A 23,556-nucleotide genomic window follows, 5' to 3' on the forward strand; every position below is an offset into this window, starting at 1 on the left:
CTTGCATGTAACTCCCCCACTAAGTTTTTAATCAATTTGCATGAGTCCAATATTGGAAAAGAATCTCTTTTTTAATTAAATTCTCTAGATAGTGGAATTGAGGGATTTTTGTTATAAAATTGTATGCAAGTTTTAAAGAAGGGAGCTGATTATGTTTTGAAATATTCTCCTTGTTGTTAGTAGTAGGATCTTCCTTGGTAGCTACATTTTGGTTGTAGGATTGTTAAATTGTTTTGAAGATCTCTATCAAGTGGCAAGGAAGGATCTAAGGAGGATAGCTAGAAGATTGGAGAGGATTCAATAAGTCGGGTTCTCTTCTTTGTTATTTCACATTCACATATGAGAAAATTGTATTATCCAAAATATAGTTTCTAGATCTTCCTTTATAAAAAATTTAGTGGTAAATCCTTCTTTAGGGATATTATTGATAAAGATAGCTTTATTATTTATTTAATTTTTCCTTAGAGAAGAAATATCAGATCTTGCTTGCATGTGAAAGATAGCTTTATTATTTGTTTAATTTTTTTTTAGAGAAGAAATATCAGATCTTGCTTGCATGTGAAAGATAGCTTTATTATTTGTTTAATTTTTTTTTAGAGAAGAAATATCAGATCTTGCTTGCATGTGAAAGATAGCTTTATTTTTATTTAAATTTCTTTAGAAAAATATATATAGGATCTTGCTTTTGCTTTTCCCAAAAGTTTTTTTTGATATATGCAAAAAAATCATATTTCCCTTATTTTTAATTTCTTTTTCTAAGATTAAAACTCCTCTTTGTGTGTTTATATGATATGAATCTTAATCTTTATTATTCTCCTCTTGAATTCATTTCTTTGGCCCTTCGAATGGAAATCTAAAAATAAGTCTCATTCTTTAAATAAATCTCTCTCTGTGAATGTAAAAATAAACTCTCTCCCTGTGAATGCTGAAAATAAACTCTCTCCCTGTGAATGCTAGAAATAAACTCTCTCTCTCTCTCTCTGTGTAAACATTAATCTCCTAGTTACTATAAAATCAATCTAAAACAATTACCTACCTCTGCGATAACTTGATTAACTATTTTATTCATGTTCTTATTTTCATAAATACTCTTTTTTATATACCATTAAATAATCTGGGAATGTAAACCATATATATATATATATATTAAATTTATTTCAAATGATAAAATATATTAAATGTTGCAAGGTGATTATAATTTAGCAAATGACATGGTCTTCAAAATTATTTCGAATGATTAATGGGTGGCGTGCAGGGGAGGCAGTTATTGTAACCACCGGGGAAGTGGTACCCTCCACTTCCCTTGCGGTCACTATCACAACAGTGGCCGCAGGGGGAGTGGAGGGGCCCATGATGTCCCCTCATCCCTGCAGGCCTGCACATGCAGGTCCGCAGGGGTGATGGGACTCGTGGTCCCCACCCCCCCATTAAATTCCCCATTTGCCTTAAAAGAAATTTTCAATTTCTTTTTTTGTTATTTATATATATAAAATTCCAATTGTTAATAGTTGCTTTAGATAAATTTTAAGTTAGTAAAAATTTATAATTGTTAATAATTGTCTTAGCTTAAATTTTAAATAAATTAAACTTAGGAAAAATTTATAAATAATCAGGATTATTGTGTAATAAATTTGTAATTTTAAATTAAGGTATATAGCTAGAATCCCTCAATCCATTTGAGATTTATTGGGTTACTTGGCCGATAATTTTAGGTTCTTTTAAAAACAGTTAAGTCATATGAGTATGTGATCCAAAATTTGTCTATGTCTAAACTAATTGCTATTTTGGAACCGATGACTATAAAATTAATTATTTCTGTGGTAGGAATAATCATTGCTTAATACTGCATGTAAGTTACACCATTTTTTTACATCATGCAAAGTACTTATACATTAATTTCATTTATTGACGTCTTCATCATCTCCATGTAAGTTAAGAGTTTAATTATTAATATGCATGGTTCATAATTATCATTATTATGTAAGTTATATTTCAAGTTTTGAATATTAAATAATTTAGTTATGGTTTTAATTCCACATAATTCATCAAGTAGATATTTCAATTAATTAAGCTTTGCAATATCTAAATTTTACACATTCAATTCATAATTGTTTTCAAGCATGTTGTTTTTCATAGCTTCTTAATTAGAAAACTAAATAAAGGAAGTCAGAAAACCAAAACCTAGCAGCGTTCGATATATACAGTGCCTCTGGGTCATGCTTACGAGTAATGTCATTGTGTTGAACTACTGCACTTAAAACCTAATAAAGTTGCATCAACGACGTCTGTGGCATCGTCCCTATAAATCGTCAGGGAGTAATAAGGGACACTTGGAAGTTAAAATCCAAGAGGCGGTTAATCCCCCTTGGATCGATAATCTAATAAGATAATCTTTAAATGATTTTTCATCCACTGAGTTAAACCATAGTAAACCCCCTTAAGGTTGTTTGAGTGAAATGCTTTTGTGAAATTGTTTTAATCTCGAAGAATTGTTGTCAATTGACAATTGGTCAAGGGTGACGCTTATGATAGATATTAAGATCTAGTTGTTTTAGGCCACAAGCAATAGGCCACCTTGAGCCTTTGCTTAAGTGCTACCACCGTGGGTAGCAACCACAGAGAAACTGTCTGGGACATTGACCCTAGAAAGGGTTGCGTACCCACTAATCAGTTTACATCAAACCATAGAATAGAAAATAGAACTACATACTTTACGCCTTGATCTTGTGCTGAAATGGGTATGTAGGCAGTCTTGGGATGAATTTGTCCCTAGTACTCAGGCATTCATGGGTGGGGTCTAGGCTTGGTAAAAAGAAGGATTGAGTAGAAACCTAATTTGAAAGATAAGTATAATATAAAGGAAAAAGTAATTCATTGCATACTTGGAAGGAATCTCGTATGGATTCACTTGACTTCCCGAGGCTTTAAGCCAAATTTCGAGGCAGAATTCAAGCTTGTATTATGTTATTTAATTACTCCTAAGGACGGTGACCTTGGTGCACTCCTATTAGAAGAGTGTAGTACTTAGTGAGTGGCTAAGGACCCGAATGGTCCCGATGAGTCTAAGTCTCTGGCCAGGGCACCTCCTATCCCGATTGGATAGATGCCTACCTCATATGGGTAGATGCCTATCCCATATTGGATGGATGAAATATTATGTCTCGTGTAATGCCCCGCTAGGAAACCCCGAAGGGATTAAGCCAAAACACAAGAATAGAGTGCAATAATTTTTTTATTTTTTTTAAAGTTACACCACATAAGATACAACAAGATATCAAAGATTCAGAATTACATAGTGGAAGACATCAACTAACACCTAAAGAGTTTCCCAACGAGATTACTTAAATTTCACAATTCACTTAACTCACACAATTAATCCAATAAGCTGATTATCTTAATAACGAGATAATTCTTAATCAGGATAATTTCTTTCAGAAGATGGAAATATAAATCACAAGCAAAGATTCATCCATTAAGATCTATTCATAATCTTCATTCAAGCTTTTCATAAAAATACAAGCCATACATCTAATATTCTAACACACTAGAATTTCATCATAAACCTATGAGATCTTTTCAAGCATACTTAATTTCCTTAACAACAACTGAATATATTCCATTACTCTAAGTTACATTCTTTCATACTCCAATTTATTGCATTTTAAAAGATGATTACATACATGCATCTACGATACATCTCATCTAAACCACTTATGCATTCGATCAAAATGGCATTCAAGAAGGACTACATATAAGCATTTAAAGTTAATTCCATTTATCCACTTATCCATTATAACATAAGCTATTTGTACATGATAAAGTTGAATAAGGGAAACATAAGAGAATAACATCACATAACACCATAATGATCTCGGAGTTCACCCCTAAAGGGCTACATCTCCGGGTTTGCTCAACTGCAAGACCCCTCTGATAATTAATAAAGTTAGGAATACAAGAGATTACACCATTACAATCCGGCCATCAAGGTGAAACATAAACAATATACAAACGACCACATCGGTCAATTAATACATAAACGATCCCTGAAAAGGAAAGGATCTAGCTGAACATAATCAAAGCTAATACAAAGGTCCATTGGAGCATCCACAAAACTGAGTCATCACCACCCAAGGTCTAACATGAAACCGATACTCACAAGGGCAGAGACAAAAGGACGACCCACAAAGGTACTCCTAACAAGACAAAATGACAACACACTAGCGAACGTAGGGACAAGTGTCATCACACAACCTGGTATGGTTACCATGGCAGGTCTTCATAGGTTCCGACCCCATACATTGGGTTACCCTGGCAACCTAATCCAAGCCTCCGGCCCATCCAAGCCTCATGTGGACCCACACATCCTCTCGTGAAGACAAGGATGATGGTTTGCCATTTCAGGCCTTCTCACAGCATGTCGGGTCTATGTTAGCACTCGTCCCATGTGTGAGGCACATTTATCTTACTTAGAGATTACATCCTAATCTACTGATAGGTTATCACTTATTGACTCACTTTCGACGGGTTAGCCAGCAGCCACTTTGGGTGCGGCCCCCAATGGAAAGCCACTTTCCCATACGACACTAGACTAAACTCAGACGAACTCAAAAACCAAGGAAATAGACATGGTCAGATGAATGGAGTTCAAAAGGAGGAAACAACCATCTGGTCAAACACGACTCATCATTCGACACCCACACAAAGGATATGACCAAATATGACACTACCACAAGGCAACAGTCAACTCGGAACCGAGGACTAAAACAGGTACCCCAAATCAATCCATACGACAGGGTCCTATCAAACAAAGCATGACTTGCCATTACATAAGCAAAAGCGAATACAAGAATTAAACTCACAAAGGCAATAACCGGAAAAGACAATATTTTCTCAGATTGATTTAAGCATAAAAGCTGATCCAATTCTCTGATTGATCTAAGTTTTCAAAATGCATTGACGAAAAATCACCGTTACCAGGTGAGTACAATACCACAATTAGCAATAGTACCATTGTCTATTTCTCAAATAGAGGAAAAATATAATTTAACCTTTTCATTTTACTAAATGAGAATATCAGTAACTAACAATTTTCCCAAATGATACTTAATTAAATTTTCAAAAGCACATTGTTTAAATTCATAATGTCCAAGGGTTAAATATTCATTTCTAACATTTCCAGATGGCCTATATCATTAAAATCTTCAAACAATATCTATATATTCTTGAATAAAGTATGTTTTATCTCAAAAAGATTTTCCAATAAAACAATATTTCATCTTCCCAAAATATACACAATTAGTATTGAATCTTGCATAATAATCTAATTAAATATTAATCAACATATATACATTTATGCCACATTAATCATAATTAAAAAAAAACTTAATTAAAAATTACCATTTAATAATATTAAACTATTATATATTTTTTTTGAATAAAAAAAATACATTAAAAAAAAAACATTTTTAAAAGCTAATTAAAAAAAAACATTTTATATGGGGCGGCGAAGGCCGGGCCCACCTCCCAACGCGAGGGTTGGGCGGACCAAACTCCAGCCGCAGGGAAAGCCTTGCGAGTGGCGCCACTGGTGGGGGACGCAGGTTCCGCAGCACCCTGCGGCCACCGCAGTGAGCCTGCAGTCACTGCGAAGTGCGAACATGAGCAGGGGAGGGGAGGAGGAGGCGGGTGGAGCTCCGCTCCCCGCCCTCCAAACCCCAACCAAAAGTTTAATTTTTTTTTTTTATATATATTTTTCACAGTTTGAAACTCAAAGAAAAATGCCACACCAAATTTGTTTATAATTTTTGATTTAATAAGTTCGGTTTAAAAGAACTATGTTTTGGTATCATATATTTGATGGGTTTTCATCTCTCCAAACACCAATGGGTTTCAAACACCCAAGGAAAAATTGAGGAAAAACAAAAAAAACCCCAAAACAATTTTCCAGCAAATTCCATATTGGACCAAAAGGAGCCATTTTCACCACAATGATGCAACCAAATTGTTTTCTTGAAGATCACAAGCAAATAAGCATAGATCTAAACCCATAAGTCCAAAATTAAATCTAAAATTAAATTTTAAAAGATTGGATCTTTAACAACCAGCATTTTGTTTTCTACCAACAGAGTATTTCCAAGGCAACAAGGAAGACAAATGAGGTAATTCCTACCTCCATACGAATTCCTGGAATAGCTTGAAGGAGAGCCCAACCTGCAAGATCCAGAAGAACTTCTTCCTCCCAAAACCCCCAAAACTTTCATCCAAACCAAAAAAAATTTCTCCAACAAATAATTTTCCAAAAATATCCATCCTCCAAAATTTTCCAAAAATTTAGGTTATAAGGAAGAGTTGACCAAAATTCCATTTTTGGAATTAAAATTTTTATTTAAAAAAAATCTTCCAAAAAAAATAATTCTTTTCTAACTATCTCAATAAATTGAATTGCTTTTCCCATTTAAAATTGGTTTTCTCACTCAACTGAAATTTAACCTTTCTATTTCAAAAAAGCCAATAGATTAAATTAATTCTATTTCAATTAAAATTAGATCTTTCTTTTTCAACAACATATACAAAATGCATTTAATATTCAAAATCAGCCATTTAATTGAACTTACTCCCAATTTAAGACGAGCAATCCAATATCAACGATAGTCGCATAACGAAATCCCGATTAATCTAGTCCATTAATCTTTAATGCACAAACACATATTTAATCAAATTAAATACTAAGGACTAATTAATCAATTTAACCATACACACCAAGCACGCAAACCAAGAAAGTCGATCAGATAGACGACTCGCAAACCCAACCAAAAAGAGAAAACCGACGATGACTGACGATGCTCACTTGAGCACGACTAAGGTCAACTAGGGTCCTACGACCAACTAATCCGACTCTAAGGATTAAAGAGGTACACTCAAACCTGTAAATCCAGGTGAAGATGAACCTCACACTCATGCGGCGTTGTACCTGAAATCTCCTGCAACCAAGAGTCATACATGCATACATATATAAACTTAATGAAAGCGTTAGCCCGATATTAATACCACGAAATAGGAACACTAAACAACTTGCATACAACTAGTGTGAAAACCACATGAACAACTATGCATTAAATCAAACATCTGACTATAACATTATATTAAGATAAACTAACCATGATTAAACCAAGATTAGAAGTTGATTAGGGCAGGGGTACTACATCTTGTATGGACAGATGCCTAACCCGTATGGTTAGATGCTCATCCCGATTGGATGAATGCCTAATCCAAATGGATGGATGCCCAGAGTATGCGATTGAATCAAACACAAGTGATTAAATTAAACAAAAAAAAATAATTGTCAAATTTGTTGGGTTAAATATGGTGGGTTATTACAATTATTTAGTATGGTGTTTTAGGGTTTTCCTTTTAAATTAGATCTATAAACCAAAGGGTGTGTCCTTTGGAAAACAACTGTTTGTAACTCCCTCCTATGTATGAAAAGGTGTGTCCTTTCATATGTGCCTATGGATTCACATACTTATAGGGAGTCATTTTTTATGTAAAAGCAAGAGGAATCATGAAAAAAACATACTGCTATAAGGACTGAATATCATTTTGTATTAGTGAAGTCTATAGGAAGAAGAAGTATCATTTTGTGCAAGCAATCTATAATGGAGTATCTGCAAGTGCAGCTTATGTATGCAATTATTTCCTGAAGATTAATATACAAGGTTCGCTATTTATTTTTCCAAATATTGTGTACACTTTTGTGTTGATGATTATCTTTGTCCTCTTGATAAATCTATTTATAGATTTTCTATGATGTGAATCACATGCCGTTGCATTAAGAGAAAGATTGAGTTCTTATTGTTTGTGTAACGTATATTGAACCTTCATAGTTGATGAGAAATTGTCTCTTGAGTTGATAAGATATTTTGTCCACAAAGTGTCATATATATTCCTAGATAGAGGCATTGGTCTGTTATTGATCTTTTAAGGTTTTGATCTATATGCATTCAAGGTCCTTGATAGAGAAACGTTCTTCCCAAATCCTATATGAATTGATCTATGCAGATTTCATTTAAGTCTTGAAAGCAATCTCATTTTCAATATATATTCGCAATCATTTCTTTTCAAAGCATTCAGTTAAATCACATAATAAAACATAGTTGTAGAATAATAATTTGCCAGTTGTGTAAACTTGCTAAAATGTTTAAATCCACTATAAATAACCTCTTTTGTTCTTGAGAGGAAGAGGCACACCCACCTAGGTTTAGTGGAGCCTAAAGTGCAGAGGGATCTAGTCCTTAACTGTCCCTGTTCATTGGCCAAGGCTGATTGGACTACTTGAGGATTTGGCAAGTATTTTGGCTTTCCAATCTGTGGTTTTGGGAACCAACACTTTGAGTTAAGAAAATTATTGGACTAAGATGTTTTTACTTGTTGATAAATTCTATAATGAGGAGATCAGTTATGTTGCTTGTATTTATCCTAAAGGGAAGGTATAGTTTGACATCATTCAAATAATTCTTTAGGACTAATGTGTGAATGTTTTCATCTTAGCCTTGTGACTTCCAGGAGTAAGTCGAGTCTTGGGGGAGGGATGTAGTTCCCCTCCATGATTCATACTCTATGATGGTTATGATAGATACTGCAGGTAGACTCTTTTCATGTTTTAATACTTCTTGTTTTAATGATTTGCTCTTTCATATGTTGAGAATGATTCTATATTAAGGGCTACTAGATGATGTTAGGGTAACTTAGTATTTGATGGACTATAATGCCCACCAAAATAGCCTAGAGAAATAAACCAAAATCTACTAAGAAAAGGAGAATTTTTTTTCTTTTAAATTAATCCTTATTTCAAAGCTAACACTAACATCTAGAAATGCCTCAATACCACCAATACTCATCCATGCATCATTAACTATTCACATTTTTACATAAACCAACATGAACATATCCATTGTAACATATTACACAAGCAGAACAACTATTTAATTATTAACATAACTCCTTAATAAAACCATATAATGCATCTCCATTCCCTAGGGTATCTCAACATCACTACTTGACATTTAACTAACACATCACATATCCATTTGGAACACCATATACTATCATCCAGCTAAACATTTACTTCCCATGCAACTATGATAAAATATAATCACATATGCATATCTCATCCAACTAAACATTTACTTCCCATGCAACTATGATAAAATATAATCACATATGCATATCTATATCCCCTTTCATACTCTTTAGGTTCATTTTAAAGTACCAATCGAATATTCCTAATACCCATCTTTACTCATTGAAACACTTAACACATCATGAAACTAAATGCATTTATCCTTCTTTTACTAATGGTATTTGATTATTTCCTTAAGCACAACTCATCAAGAATACTATTCAAATACATATGCAAGATCATAATAGCAAGTACTTATCTACATCCAAATAGTATTCCAATCTACTAAACAGGTTCAAGAGTCATATGATTCTACAAGAATAAATACAATCTAATATTTCAATCCCCTAATTTCAACATAGGACTTCATTCTCAACATGGTAAACATATCTATATCAAGTTCAATTACATAAGAGCACATGGAACAAGCACATAGTCTCTTTAGCTACAGCCCATCCTAATGCTTAATAATACAAGTTACATAGACAAATATTCATATTCCTCATTTACAAGACATCATAATTGTGTATGCCAAAATTCATCATCAAATTGAACTAGAAATAGAGGGAAATCATGAATCCCTATCTAATTAAAGAACTCAAAACAAACATTAAAGAAATGATACAATCAAGCAAATAGGAATGTAAAATAATCAATCAAAACTCCCTATCCCATGATTGCATGTAGCTTCTATTGTTCTTCTCCTCTTTGTGGTATGATGGCTCTCAGATATCGTAATGGCAACCTGCAAATGACACAAAGATTCAAAGTTCATGATTGCTGAAAATGGAGATTGAATGCTCAATTTGTAGATTATTAGAGAGGATTGATTGAGAGGTGGAACAAATTGATCAAGAGATGGAACTCAGGTGAGCTCACATGCTGATTGAGAGTTGAACTGTTGATTTGAATGTGAAACATAATTGATTGAATAGATAAATAAGTTAACTGATCAAGGAAAAAGCCGATTGAAAGATGAAAAATAATGATTGGAGGAAATAAAGAGGATGAAATAGTTAATTGATTGAAAGTTGATTGAGAGCTTTATTTAGAAAAAAACTAACTAAAAGATAGAAATAGGAATTGAAAAGATAATTGAATTAATTAATTAATTTAGCATGTCCTTGCACTTTGACTTTGATTTTCAATTTAAACTTTGCATGAGATTTAATTCAAATATTGAATTTATTTTAAATTCAATTTGTTATCTAAATATATTTAGAACTTGACTTTGATTTCAAATTTGATTTTTGAAATCATGCACATGTATTTGAAATTAGAAGAAATTAGAAGAATTAGAAATTATTAGAATTTGGTGAATTAATGAAATTAAATGAAATTAGAAGAATATGAAATTAAATGAAATTAGAATTTGAGGATTTGGAATTAGAATTTGAAGAATAAATTAGTTAATTAAATAATTTAAAGAAACTATTTAATTATTTAGAAATTGAATTTAATTGAAAAATAAAGATTATTTAAATTGAAGGATTAAAATCACAATCAATAAAATAATAAATATTTAATTAATAGTTAGAAAAGGGTTGAATGATTAATTTGATTAAAGATAGAAATTGAAAATGAATTTATTTAAATAATAAAGACGATTTAAATTGAAGGATTAATAATCACAATTAATTAAATAATAAATATTTAATTAACATTAGAAAACGGTTTAAATGATTAAATGACGATAGAATTGAAATCAAAATAATTAGTAAAATGATGAAGAAATATGAAATTAGAAGAATAAGATTAATTAGCTCAATTAAATAATTAATGAATTATTTAATCAATTAGACAAATAATTAGCACATGACTAATGAGACATTTCTAGGTGTCTACATTTTTCCCTCTTTGAGACAATGTCGGAACGACTTTGTTTCAAAGAAAACAAAAAATTTCTGCCCCAGTATGTGTTGGTGACGTTTAGGGTGTAAATATGCCCCCTCAGAAAAAGTGGTCAAAAAATTCAAAAATTGAGACCATATTTGTGATATCATTATAGTGAGCAATCATGTGAAGTTGCATGTGATTTCGAGATCATTTGAGTAGCCTACAAGTTTGTTGAAGTTCACGGGGTCCACGACCATCGGAGTGAGAAAAACCCTAATTTTGAGCTATAAATAGTGATTTTGCCATTTCATTTGCTCATTTGCATTGTGTTGAGTTCTGGGAAATCATTGTGAGTCTTTTACGTTCCTACGAGTATTTGATCATCATGGCTGGCTATAGGGCACGACCGCACTTGTCCGAGTGAGTACGTTCTTATCAGAGACCACTGGGGATGGGCGACATGGTATTTTTCCAAACTTTGCTCTATGTTTTGCCTGTTTTTATCAATTTTTCCAAATTTATCCAGAGCCCTAATTTTTAAGCATTACACAATTGCCTTTCATTTTTTATGCATACACACTAACTGTCATGCATTAGCCTTAAGTGTACTGCATTAGTGTAAGTGTTACACATAGGTTTCAAATGTTACGTAAACGTTTATTTGTTTACGCATTAGCTCATGTGTTCACGCATACATGTTAAATGTCACACATAAGCATTAAATATAACACATTAGTGTTAAATGCAAGGCATAAGTGTTAAACATTATGCATTCATTGTAAATTGATTTTTTTGTCATGTGTATGATCATTTTTTTTAATCGCGTTATTCGATATTTGATATGTTCAATATTTTTCTATGCAGGAGAATATTGAAGTGTTATACTGCCAACAAAGTAGACCCAGTGGTCTTGATCTTCAAGCTGATTTACTAGATGAGGAGATTACTCATATATGATATCTGGGATTGTATCATGTTTTACATTTGCTAGAGATTATGGCCAACAGGGCCTTGATCACTGTGTTAGTGAAGCAGTGGCATTCTGAGACATGTACCTTCTATCTTCTAACTGGTGAGGCGTCCATTACATTAGAGGATGTTTGGCATATACTGCATATTCTCATCCATGGTGAGAGAGTTGTATATGATCATGATGATGGCGTCGCTGGACTGTGTACCCTTTTTGAGTGTGAGGAGCAAGACTTATAGATCAGTGGTCATTATGATATCCCATGGGCTTGATTAGACTATGATGATCTTACTATAGTATTGTGCAGTATCATAGGTGGTTTGCTTATTTCTGACAGATGAGGCCATGGCTTTCCAGTTGGATGGGGAAGAGTGCTCCATGATATGATTGTTCATCATCAAGTATATGCTTGGGGTCCTTGTCTCTTAGCTATGGTGTGACATTGCTCCAGGCCTGGGCTTGGGAGCACATTTCTATCTTGAGGCCAGTTATTCATGTTGACGTGCAACTTGAGGAACCATATGCGTATAGATATGCACCTGAGATTAGACACAAGGGTTTGGGTAACACCTTGTATTGGTAGCATCAACTTGATATCTTGTAGCAATTCATTTGGAGACCTTATTTAGATTGCCCCAGTTGGGCAGATGATACTCAACACTTGCCTTTCTGTAGACAATAGAGATATCTTAATGGGAGGACCATGAAGGCATAGAGGATCATTGAGATGTACCTTCCAGGACAGGTACTTAGACAGTTTGGAGAGGGACAAGTGACACCTGTTGTTATAGCTTACTTTGCTCGTGTTTCTCATGAGGTTTCTGATTGGGGTGCATGCATACAACCACATGTGGCTACTTCAGAGTTTGATGCTCTTCAGGCATTACAGTGGGGTTTGAGTGAAGGTACAATAGATCCAGGGACTACTCTTGAGTATGATGCATGGTGGACCAAACATAGGCCTATTCCACTAACTCATCTGACTGTTCCAATCATAGCTTAGCAAATATGCCATCCAAGATAGTGACTGAGGATTGATATGGGGGAGAGGAGGAGAGATGACAGAGGAGAGGAGGGTGGAGGAGGAGATGAGGGCGAAGGAGGAGATGAGGGGGGATAGGAGGAGGTAGACATAGGTGGAGACACCTAATCTATGAGCAGTGGAGATGACGATGATTCCTCAGAGTCATCAAGTAGCGAGGATGGGGATGACAATGATATGCTAGAGTTGGAGGATGCATTTGTAGCAGAGGGGGGTCAAGATGGAGATGATGATGATCCACAGATTCTCAAAGCGTGGATTTGGAGTCTAGAGGATGAGGTTGCCAGACTTGGATAGTGATAGGATGTGGAGCGAGATTTATTCCACTAAGACTATGGTGCACTAAATGGAGAGAGGGATTGTCTCTAGAGGGAGAGAGATGATGTAGTGAGGTAGATGCAGATGGTACATGCGGCTTATGACCAGCAGTTTGCTCCAGATATCGATGCATGCAAACATTTAGATAGATTGTACTATGGTATACAGGGGGCCTTCTATTATCGACAACTCTATCATGAGGTTGTGCTTGAGGGACAGAGAGTTCTGAGCTTCAACGAGGCTAGAGGTCATTCTGGTTCTAGCAAGACTTCTACATGGAGGACCAATAGTGGTGGTGTTATGGGTCCACCTTGACATCCTAGGGCAGGATCCACTTGTTGACAAAGGCAATGTCGGTTGAAACCCTGAGATCATGCTATCTGAGCCTTTGAGCTTGTTTTATGACTATTGTATTATGACACATTACCATTTTTGAGTTATATATATGATATGTAGTGTTTTGGTGGTGATCTATTATGCTTTATGTTCCATGTATGTTGTATGATTTTGTGTGTTATGCGATGCATGTCTATATGATTTATGAATGATTTCTATGAATGCAATGATTTCTATATGTTTTGTAATATAAAGATTACTGCAATCTTATATGATACTCATGCAACTATACTGTATGAATGCAAGTTAAAATATGAGTGTAATTTAAAAATAAATGAAAATTAAACTATATGGATGTAGTTCTATTTTTGTACAATGATGTCAAAATAATGTTTTAGCCCTTGTAACTGAGATGTATCTTGAAGACACGTTAGTAATAATTAAGAAAGAAGAGTTTGATGAAAGAATAATGTTAGATGATAGAAAATGATTTAGAAAGAGATGATGATAAAACAATCAACAAACTAGCAATAAGAAAATGAGATGAAATGAGAATGATTGATTCATGAACCCATGTCATTATTTATTGTGCAATATATAATCATCACTGAGCCTTATTATGGAACAATGGATCTTAGCACATCAAGGTATAAGGAACCAAGATGTAAAGATATCTCATTGAAGAAACAAACAGGTAGCAGACAAGTAGTGAAACCCTCCATTCTGGGAAATATACTAGGAGTCGAGGTATGTGTGGAATTCACAAGCTAAATGCTCCTATCACAGACACCCACTAGAGAAATTTCCCTAGAGCTTCATTGGTTCACACCACAAACAACAAACAACAAACAACAAACAAAGAAAAAGATAATGCCCATCATGTCTCCTCTAGTCACTTGTGGACATTATTGAGTAGCATAGGAACACAATCTGTTGCCAAATGATAAAAGAGAAAGACCCCAGACACAATTCAACAGCTATATTGACCTTGTACCATTGTTCTTAGTCGCTTGATGTGATAGTTGATAATGTTTGATCTCAAAAAGTTGTAGACCCCATTTAAGACTAATCTATCTGATTTCAAGTGTATCCTATTCTGTTTCAAACAAGATAATGATTACTTGGTATGGATATGATACGATTGATAAGATAGTTTGATCAGTTGATTGCATATGTTTGACTAGATAGTTGTATCCTTTGTTAACTTCGTGCGAAGTGTTTGCTGGATATCTGCTAGGGTATTTGATTCTTGCGTGACATTTTATTGCAAGTTTTTTTTATTGATTTTTTGATTGTTTTTGGATTTTGTGGATTGATATTTGAATGTTTTTGGATTTCGTGGATTGATATTTGAATGTTTTTGGATTTTTTTCAAGACTTTTTTTTGAATGTTTTTGGTATTTTTTTAGGACTTTATTGGATTTTTTGGGATTTTTTTTCAGGACTTTATATGACTTTTAGGAATTTGTTTTCAAGACTTTTTAAGGATTTTTTAGGATTTTTTTTTTAGGACTTTATATGATTTTTAGGATTTTTTCAGCTATGCCCCTAGTATGTAGACTTGTATGTCATGATGATCTGCAAAATGAATGTGGAGACAATGAATTTTTGACATGACCTATGTTAATGCAATATGCATGATTCAGATGTATTTCCTATTCGAACAAGGATGATTGTGTTTGTTTAGCATTTTTTAATACACCAATTGAGTTAGAGGTACAAAACATTTCACAGATAAGCGGTCAATCGATCCTTAAGGTCCCTTGGAACATCCAAATTAAGACACTTAGTGACTAGGATTTACAAATGGAGATGCGGAAAACTTCCCCATTGGTCCTTGAAACTTTGATCTTCTTTTGCCCATGTGTGTGCAAATGAGTTAATTCCCGCTCTTGTGTTTAGTAAAGATCCTTAGCATACTATATGACTAGCTACGTGGATTATTCTAACTTCAAAAGCATCTCGAATAGAGCCTTGCTATTTGCAAGCTTTTAGAGCTCCGACGAGGTTATAGATTGTAATTCCTCAAATATTGCTCCATTGCCAGTAGGTGTCCATAGCCCTGATGGATTTACTCGCATGTTCCCATAGTCAAGCTTTTTGTCACACTTGTATACATGATATTTCAGTTATATATCATTGCTCTTTTGCCTTGAGATGAATATTTGGCATATCACTTTTTCTTTTTTTATTTTCTTGCCTTGACTTGTAAGTAATGAAACCTACTTGGGTGTGACAATTATAGTAGCGTTGAAGTAGAATTTTAGATTTTTCACTAGTCATATGATCAACTAGGTGTCGTGAATGAATTAGAGATTTTTTTAATGTGTTTGAGATATAGAAATTGATAGATTTTGGGTTAACAAGTCTCAAATAGTGAAATCACTACCCAACCATAAGTAAAGCGTCATCACAAGGTAATGTTGAAAATGAATGACCTTAGGACCTCAAAGACTTTATGTCCGAATATCTAAGAAAGGAGATGACCCTTGTTTCTCTTGAATGCAAATAAATGATAAACTTGGATAGTTGCCTTGTTTTATTGATGCTGCTATATGTAAATGCAAAATTTTTGCAAATGTGATGCATTTAAAAAAGAAAACTATATGTTATGCAGTTCTTTAAATAAAATGAGATTCAATGCGGAAATAAAAACCTAAACTAGCCCAACCCTTAGGTATAATATCATTTAAGGTGCATGTTGTTCACAGGGTCAGGGAGTGGATCTCCCTCCATGGTAGCCAAATTGTATGCTCTGTTTCCTATAACCCTTGTTATGATAAAAGGACCTACCCAGTTAGGTTTTAAATTCCTTGGCTTTTCACATTCTACTAGGTTCCTTTGGTTCTCCTTGAGAACTAGATCTCCCACTTCAAAATTTCTTGGGCATACTCATTTATTGTAACTCCTTCTCAGTCTATTCAGGTAACCTTGCAAATGATTTAAAGTAGTTTGTCTCTTTTCATCGAGCATTGCAAGCTCATGTAATCTTGCAACCTAATAGTCTTCCTCTGATATGATATGTTTTAAGGAGATTCCTAAAGATGGTAATTTTATTTCAATAGGAAGTATTGCTTCTATACCATAGACCAATGAATATGGTGTTTCTCATCTAGGTGTGCGTACCCCTATTCTATAATCCCAAAGAGTGAGATTTAAATGGAGATGCCAGTCCCATCCTGCATTAGTGACAAATTTCTTTAGGATCTTTAATTTTGTCTTGTTTGTTGCCTCTTCTTGTCCATTGCTTTGCGAATAACATGGTGTTGCAAATCTTTGTTATATTTGAAATCGTTCACACAATTCTCTCATTTCTTGATTCTTGAATGGATATCCATTATCAATTACTATGGACATTGGAATCCCATATCGGCAAATAATACTTATGAATTTTGCTATTTGCTTACCAGTGGTGTATGTAAGAGGGATTGCCTCTACCCATTTAGTAAAATACTTAGTAGCCATTAATTTGAATTTGTGCCCTTTGGAAGAAGTAGGATTAACTTTACCAACAAGGTCTATCCCCCATTGTGAAAATGGCTAGGGTGATGTGATGGGTTGTAGATCTTGTGCTGGCGCATGAATGAGGTCTCCATACATTTGACATTGTCTACATTTTTGTACATATTTATTGGCATCCTTTTCCATAGTTGGCCAATAGTATCCAGTTCTTAACATTTTCTTTGATAGGGGTGGGCCACTTTGATGCACCCCACAAATTCCATCATGTACCTCTTTTAGGGCAAGTTGTGCTTCTACTTCATCAAGACATCAGAGAAGGGTTCCATCAAGGCCCTTTCTATACAATGTGTCAACAATAATAGTGTGTCTGGATGCTTGTCGAATGAGAGTTTTCTTTTGATTTCTAGACAGATCAGGAGACATATAGTGAGTATGTAAGTATGTGTATATCTCATTATACCATGGGAACTCAGGACCCACAATTACACATACATATTCTGATGAGGGAATCTCATATGTCGGTACCATCAATTGTTCTATAATAAATTCGAACTGAGTTTCATTATTAGGCATATTTAGTAGAGACCCTACTATAGCCATGGTGTCGACTGCCTTGTTTTGTATCCTTAGAATCTGTTCAAAAGTGATGTCACTGAAGTATTCTTTATAATCTTCTATCATTTGTTTATAAGGCATCAGTTTATCATATTCTATGTTATAGTCATCATTGACTTAACTTACAATCAATTGTGAGTCACCGTAGACTTGTAATTCTTTTATCCTCCACTGTACAATGGTACAAAGTCCTATAATGAGAGCTTCATATTTAGCTATATTGTTTGTACAGGGAAAATTGATTATGAATGACTTAGGTATAGAATCACCTTGAGGGGTAATGAAAAGAATCCCGACTCCAGCTCCTTGATTTGTATAGGATCCATCAAAGTTAATTTCCACATGGTGCATACTGTCAATGTAAACACCGATTCATCAAGAAATTCTATTAGTAGCAGGTGACTGTCTTGCTAGAGAGCCTCTGCTAACTGATCTGCTATAATCTGCCATTTGGTTTCCTTTTTGTCCATGTACTCTATATCAAACTCAATTAAAATCATGACACACTTGGCCAATCTTCCAGTCAATTTTGCTCTGCTTAACAAATATTTGAGTGGATCAAAGCATGCAATGAGTTGGACTTTGTGACAACATATAATATCTAAGTTTCTGAGATGCAAATATGTAACACCAATTCTAGATCTAGGCCTGGCATATCTGCATAGGACCAAACAAAATTGATCAGACGTTGTTTGGAAAACTATATGAACTTGTCCTTTTCATCATGGTTTAATGATTTTTCCAGGTGGATGTTATGTACAACTTCTCCTTCTACTATATTTACTTCTTCAGTCTCTTCCATAAGTAATGTTGAATTCTCTTTTTCAATAGGGAGGTTGTCTAACTCGCTCTTGCCATTGCGATCACTTTCATCTGTATCTTCTGTCACAGAGGCACTTGCCTCTCAAAATTATGTTTTTCTATCTAGGTCTACAAAAAATCATGCCTTATGATCACCTTGTGGAAACCCTTCTCTGACACAAAGGAATTATGCAATAGCTTCATCATTCTCAAACCAATCTAGAGTTGGTTTTCCTTCTCATCCTGAATCAATCAAATGTGAGTGTATAAGGGGTAAGTCATTGATTCCTTTAGTTGTAAAAGATTGTGATAACATGCATACCTAGTTATTTGGGTGACCTGATATATTTTCATCATCAATAGGTGATTTGTGGTCCTTTGTCATGTCTATTGCTTGTGGGCTAACATCACAATCAGATAGGAATTCATAGTTGTGATAATCTGTCACACTTTCTATGTACATTTCACTTTCTGAGGCTATATCACTTATCTCCTCTTGTTATTGTAACTGAGTTTGTTGTAGATTTGTGGACCTTGTTTGTATGGTAGATACCCTTCTTAAACCTGGTATAAGTTGTTGTAGTCTTTCCTCATCTGACTCATTGGGTGGAGCTTGAGTTGTTTCCCTTGGCAAAAGTATTAACAACAACCAAGGGTTAGGCTCATTTATTGATGCTAAGCCTGTGTCTGCTACTGTATTTTCTTGTGCAAATGTTTCAAATATTGTATTATTGGGTGACTTTGTGCTAGGTTCTTGTAAAAGTTGTCTCATATCTTCACCATCTGATTCCATACTAGGATATGTTGGTTCTTTCTTGGTTCTCTGAGATGAAGAGGGAAATACTTGTGTTGATAACTAACTTTGAGGTATGTACTCTGATGATAGCCTTGGTTTGTTTAGTATATCTAGTGTACGTTGTCTTGCTTCTATTATATCTGGTACATGTTTATATCCTAACCCTTGATTCTTTGGGTTTTCATACGCTAGAACAAGTTATAATCTTCCTTGCTTCTATAGTCCCAAGCCTATGGTACCATCATACCCATGTTTTTGTGGCATCTTGAAGTCATTGCCATATTGATCTAAAGGTAACCTCGGTATTATCATGTCATCTTCTTCTCTGTATATCTAGTGATTGACATCTTCATTCAGATATTCTTCTTGTAATCTCCTCACCTAATGAAAGAGCATGAATCTGAGTATCTTACTATTTCTTTTCCTTTATCTTGTTTCATGACTGTGTTCTGAGGCTTCCCAAAAGACTTAGGAGAATGAGATAATTGTTTGCCATTCGAGGTACTTGAAATGGAGTATTCCCCACAACCAACATTCTTAATCTATAAATAAGATGTTGTAGGTGTATTCTTCTATATTTCTGTGATTGTTAATTATTTCATTTGTGTAGTGAGGGGTGCTACTTGATTAATAGGTACCTGGTTATCTACACTTGCCTTTAAGTGATTACAACATTGGAATGGATTCAGATCACCCTTTATGGTGATTTCAATGTCATTTAATGGAAATTTAACACATTGGTAAAATGTTGATGGTACGGTTTGCATGGCATGAATCCATGGGTGGCCCAATAACATGTTGTACCCTAGTTCTCTATCCAACACTTGGAAATTAATCTCTGTTGTTATAGGTCCTATTTGCACTGGTAGCGTAACTACACATTTTGAAGGACACTCTTCATCATCATATGCTTTGATGTTTATTCTTTTTGAAGGATCAATATGAAGCTCAGAATAACCCAATGCCTTAAACAAATTTAATGTATAGATGTTAAGACCAACTCCTCCATCTATAAGTACTCTTCTTATTCTTCTTTTAAGTATGCAATCTTATAGATGTAGTGGGTCATTATGGAGAATTCCATCACTAAGAACAACTTGTTTTGTGAATGCAATACGGGTACCATTAGCCAAATTCCCCACATGGATTGGAAAACATATTCATTTCTATCTCTGTCAACTACTAAATCTTGAAGTTCTTTTCAGGATAGCTTTATGATTTGGTGATATACACAATAGTTCAAAGAGTGATATCTGTGCTAGGGTTTTCTTGATTTTCTCAACCACATTATAGGCCCTACAGCAGGTGGTGGGTTGGATGGTACTCCTTGTAAAGTTACTTTTGATCTGCAAGTAACTACTGCACAGTCTCTATCTCTTGGATTTATTGTGATTGTAGCCACTATATTATCTCTTGTGAGGGACTTGTCTACAACATATGTTATGTTATCAAGGTTCATTTCATATCCCATCCTATAGTCATTATGTACAAGTCTGATATTCATGATTTATGTTATAAGTTCATCTTCAAACCATCCTGAATAAGACGGTTTTTTATGCCCCTAGTCCATAAGACATAGATTCATGTCTTGATCATATTTTGGTGATTCTGACATCATGCAAATTTGGTTATCATAGTCATAAGTCACTTGATGTTGCTCATCATCATCAAGTTCTTGTTGTGAATCACCCTTTACTACATCTCCTAAGCTAATAGCATGAATAGTATAGTCATATGAGACTTTTGTGTAGTTAGCTATGTTGTCTTGTGTTCCCGATGTTGATGCCTTCCCTTTATCATGTTTGACAAATGGATCCTTAAAGAAGGTGTGATTCGTGTTTGTTGAAGTTTTGTTGGTGTCAATTATGATGTCACCTTGATCTATCATGTCCTGGATTAAGTTTTTCAATCTATAGCAACTTGCAGTTTGTGACCTTTTTTACATCACAAAAATCGTTATCATTCCACCATGTAGGTTTGAAAGGACTTGGTTCATATGCTCTAACTTTCTGGCAAAGTTATCATATTTCTTTGTATTAACTTCTTTAACGTTGATTCAATAGGTTCCCCTAGAGGTGTGTAATTCCTTTTTGGAGCATTCACCCTTGGGAATTTTGTGTTTGTAGTTTGCGCAACATTTGCATTGGTCAATATGGTGTTATTCTTTGTATGTGGACTAAATGATTGACTTGGGCCTTGTAGAGATAAAATCAGTTGAGCCCTATTCACTATACGAGCATCCACAACACCATCATTGGTCACATTTTTGTTTCTTGACCAAAACTTGGATTTATCATTGTTGTTGTTCCCATATTTTATGAGACCTTGTTCTACTAGTCCTTTCTCATACTTTAAGGCTTTTTCAGTAATTTGTTTAAATGTGTTCAAACATTGCATTTGTATCGGGTACTTATGTTTAGGGATTAAGTTTTCTATAAACATGTCAACTTGCTTTCGGGAATGTTAGTCTTGCACCTTCTGTAGAGAGCTCTCCATCTTTGTATGAAAGACAGAAATGTTTCATTCCCATATTGTTTTGCAGCACATAGGTCCATCAATGTAATCAGGGTTTCAATGTTATGCGAGAAGTTAGCAATGAAATGTTTAGCTAATTCACCCCATGATGTGATCGTTGGTGGTATATGTGAAAACCACTCCAAAGCCAAACCTCTGAGACTTTTTGGAAACAATCTCATTAGATAAGTGTCTTCAGTTGCAACCTCTATACATGCAATGAAAAAATCTCTGATGTGATCTCTAGGATCACCTTTCCCTCGGTATCTGTCAAATTTTGGTGTTTCAAGATGTCGTGGGAAAGGTGAAATGTATAATGTGTGATCAAAAGGATAAGAACGTAAGTCCTGCATTGTATAGCTCTTTTTATCATTACCGGTTTGCATAGTTGTCATCTGTTGTTGCAGATTCTATACTTGTTGGGTCAAAATATCTATTTGAGTTAGTAGTACACTTTGCGCATGTATATTTCCCACAAAAGGATTTGTGGTAGTATAACTAGGAGGTTGTTGAAAGGTACCATAATTATAATTCTGCGTGTTATGGGTTCTACTAGGTACTGTGAAATTTAAGCAAAATGTGAACCCTTGTTTTACTGGGTTGTACTCATTGTATTAGCGGAACCTGGGTTTGTATTCTGATGACTGTATGTAGATCCTATGGAATAGGAAACTGAAGGTTGAGTCATACTTTTTGTATGAGAAACTTGTTTTTGAATATGTTTCAAGACACTTGACATTACTGATGTGGTGTGAGAGGTTGTGATAGCCTATTTTGGTGCGCTAACATTTATTGTTGAGGATGATGCACTTGCTTGAATACTCATGTTTGACACAACATTTCTTTGTATAGATGATGTTGGTGCATTCTGAGAGAAAATCAAGGTCATCGTTTGTGTTTGTGTTACATGTGGTATTTGACTACTATTTGGACCTACAGTAGTTCCTGATGGTAAGATTGTTGTGACATCAAAATCTTTAGGTAACTTGGCACCATTTTGCAATAACAACGAGAGATATTTGTCCCTATCATTGTGTATAAGAGCGTTTGGAATTATAAGGACATGTGGGTCTTGTTGAGCTCACACTCATGCATTGTGGGCATTGCATGAGGATTTGACCATTGACTACTTGATATGTCCATGTTCCAAGTTGGGTTAACTAACGGGTCGCTATTTGGGTCCATTTTACTTTTTTGTCTTTTGTGACCTTGTGACGGGCATTTAAGACTTCTATATAAGAATGATTTAGAACCTAATGCAAGACGATGATAATGCAAGACTCTAGACCTAAATGCAAAATATGCAACACTAGACTAGACTCTCTATTGGGGATTAGGACATGGGACTTGTTGAGTACTTTGAGATTTTTGCAACTCAAGTGTTTCAAGTTCTTCTCTCATAAGTTCTACAACAATTTCTCTATCAATTCTACGGGAAATTTTATACTCTCTATCTAGCTCGTACTTGACTCCTATGTATTTAGGTGCACTTGTCTTTAAATGCTAAGCCAAGTTATCTAAGCCTTCAATAATTTATCGTTGACCATCGTTTGGCACTAGATTAGGTTGCTCAAAGGGGAGCAAACCATCACTTGGGAGACACATTAGGACACATGCTATGACTTTCTAGGATGATTATGCAAATGATGACAAACTAAGACAAATGTATATGAGGTCTAATAAGGACT

The sequence above is a fragment of the Cryptomeria japonica genome, chromosome 1, assembly GCF_030272615.1.
Source record: "Cryptomeria japonica chromosome 1, Sugi_1.0, whole genome shotgun sequence".
NCBI lineage: Eukaryota > Viridiplantae > Streptophyta > Pinopsida > Cupressales > Cupressaceae > Cryptomeria > Cryptomeria japonica.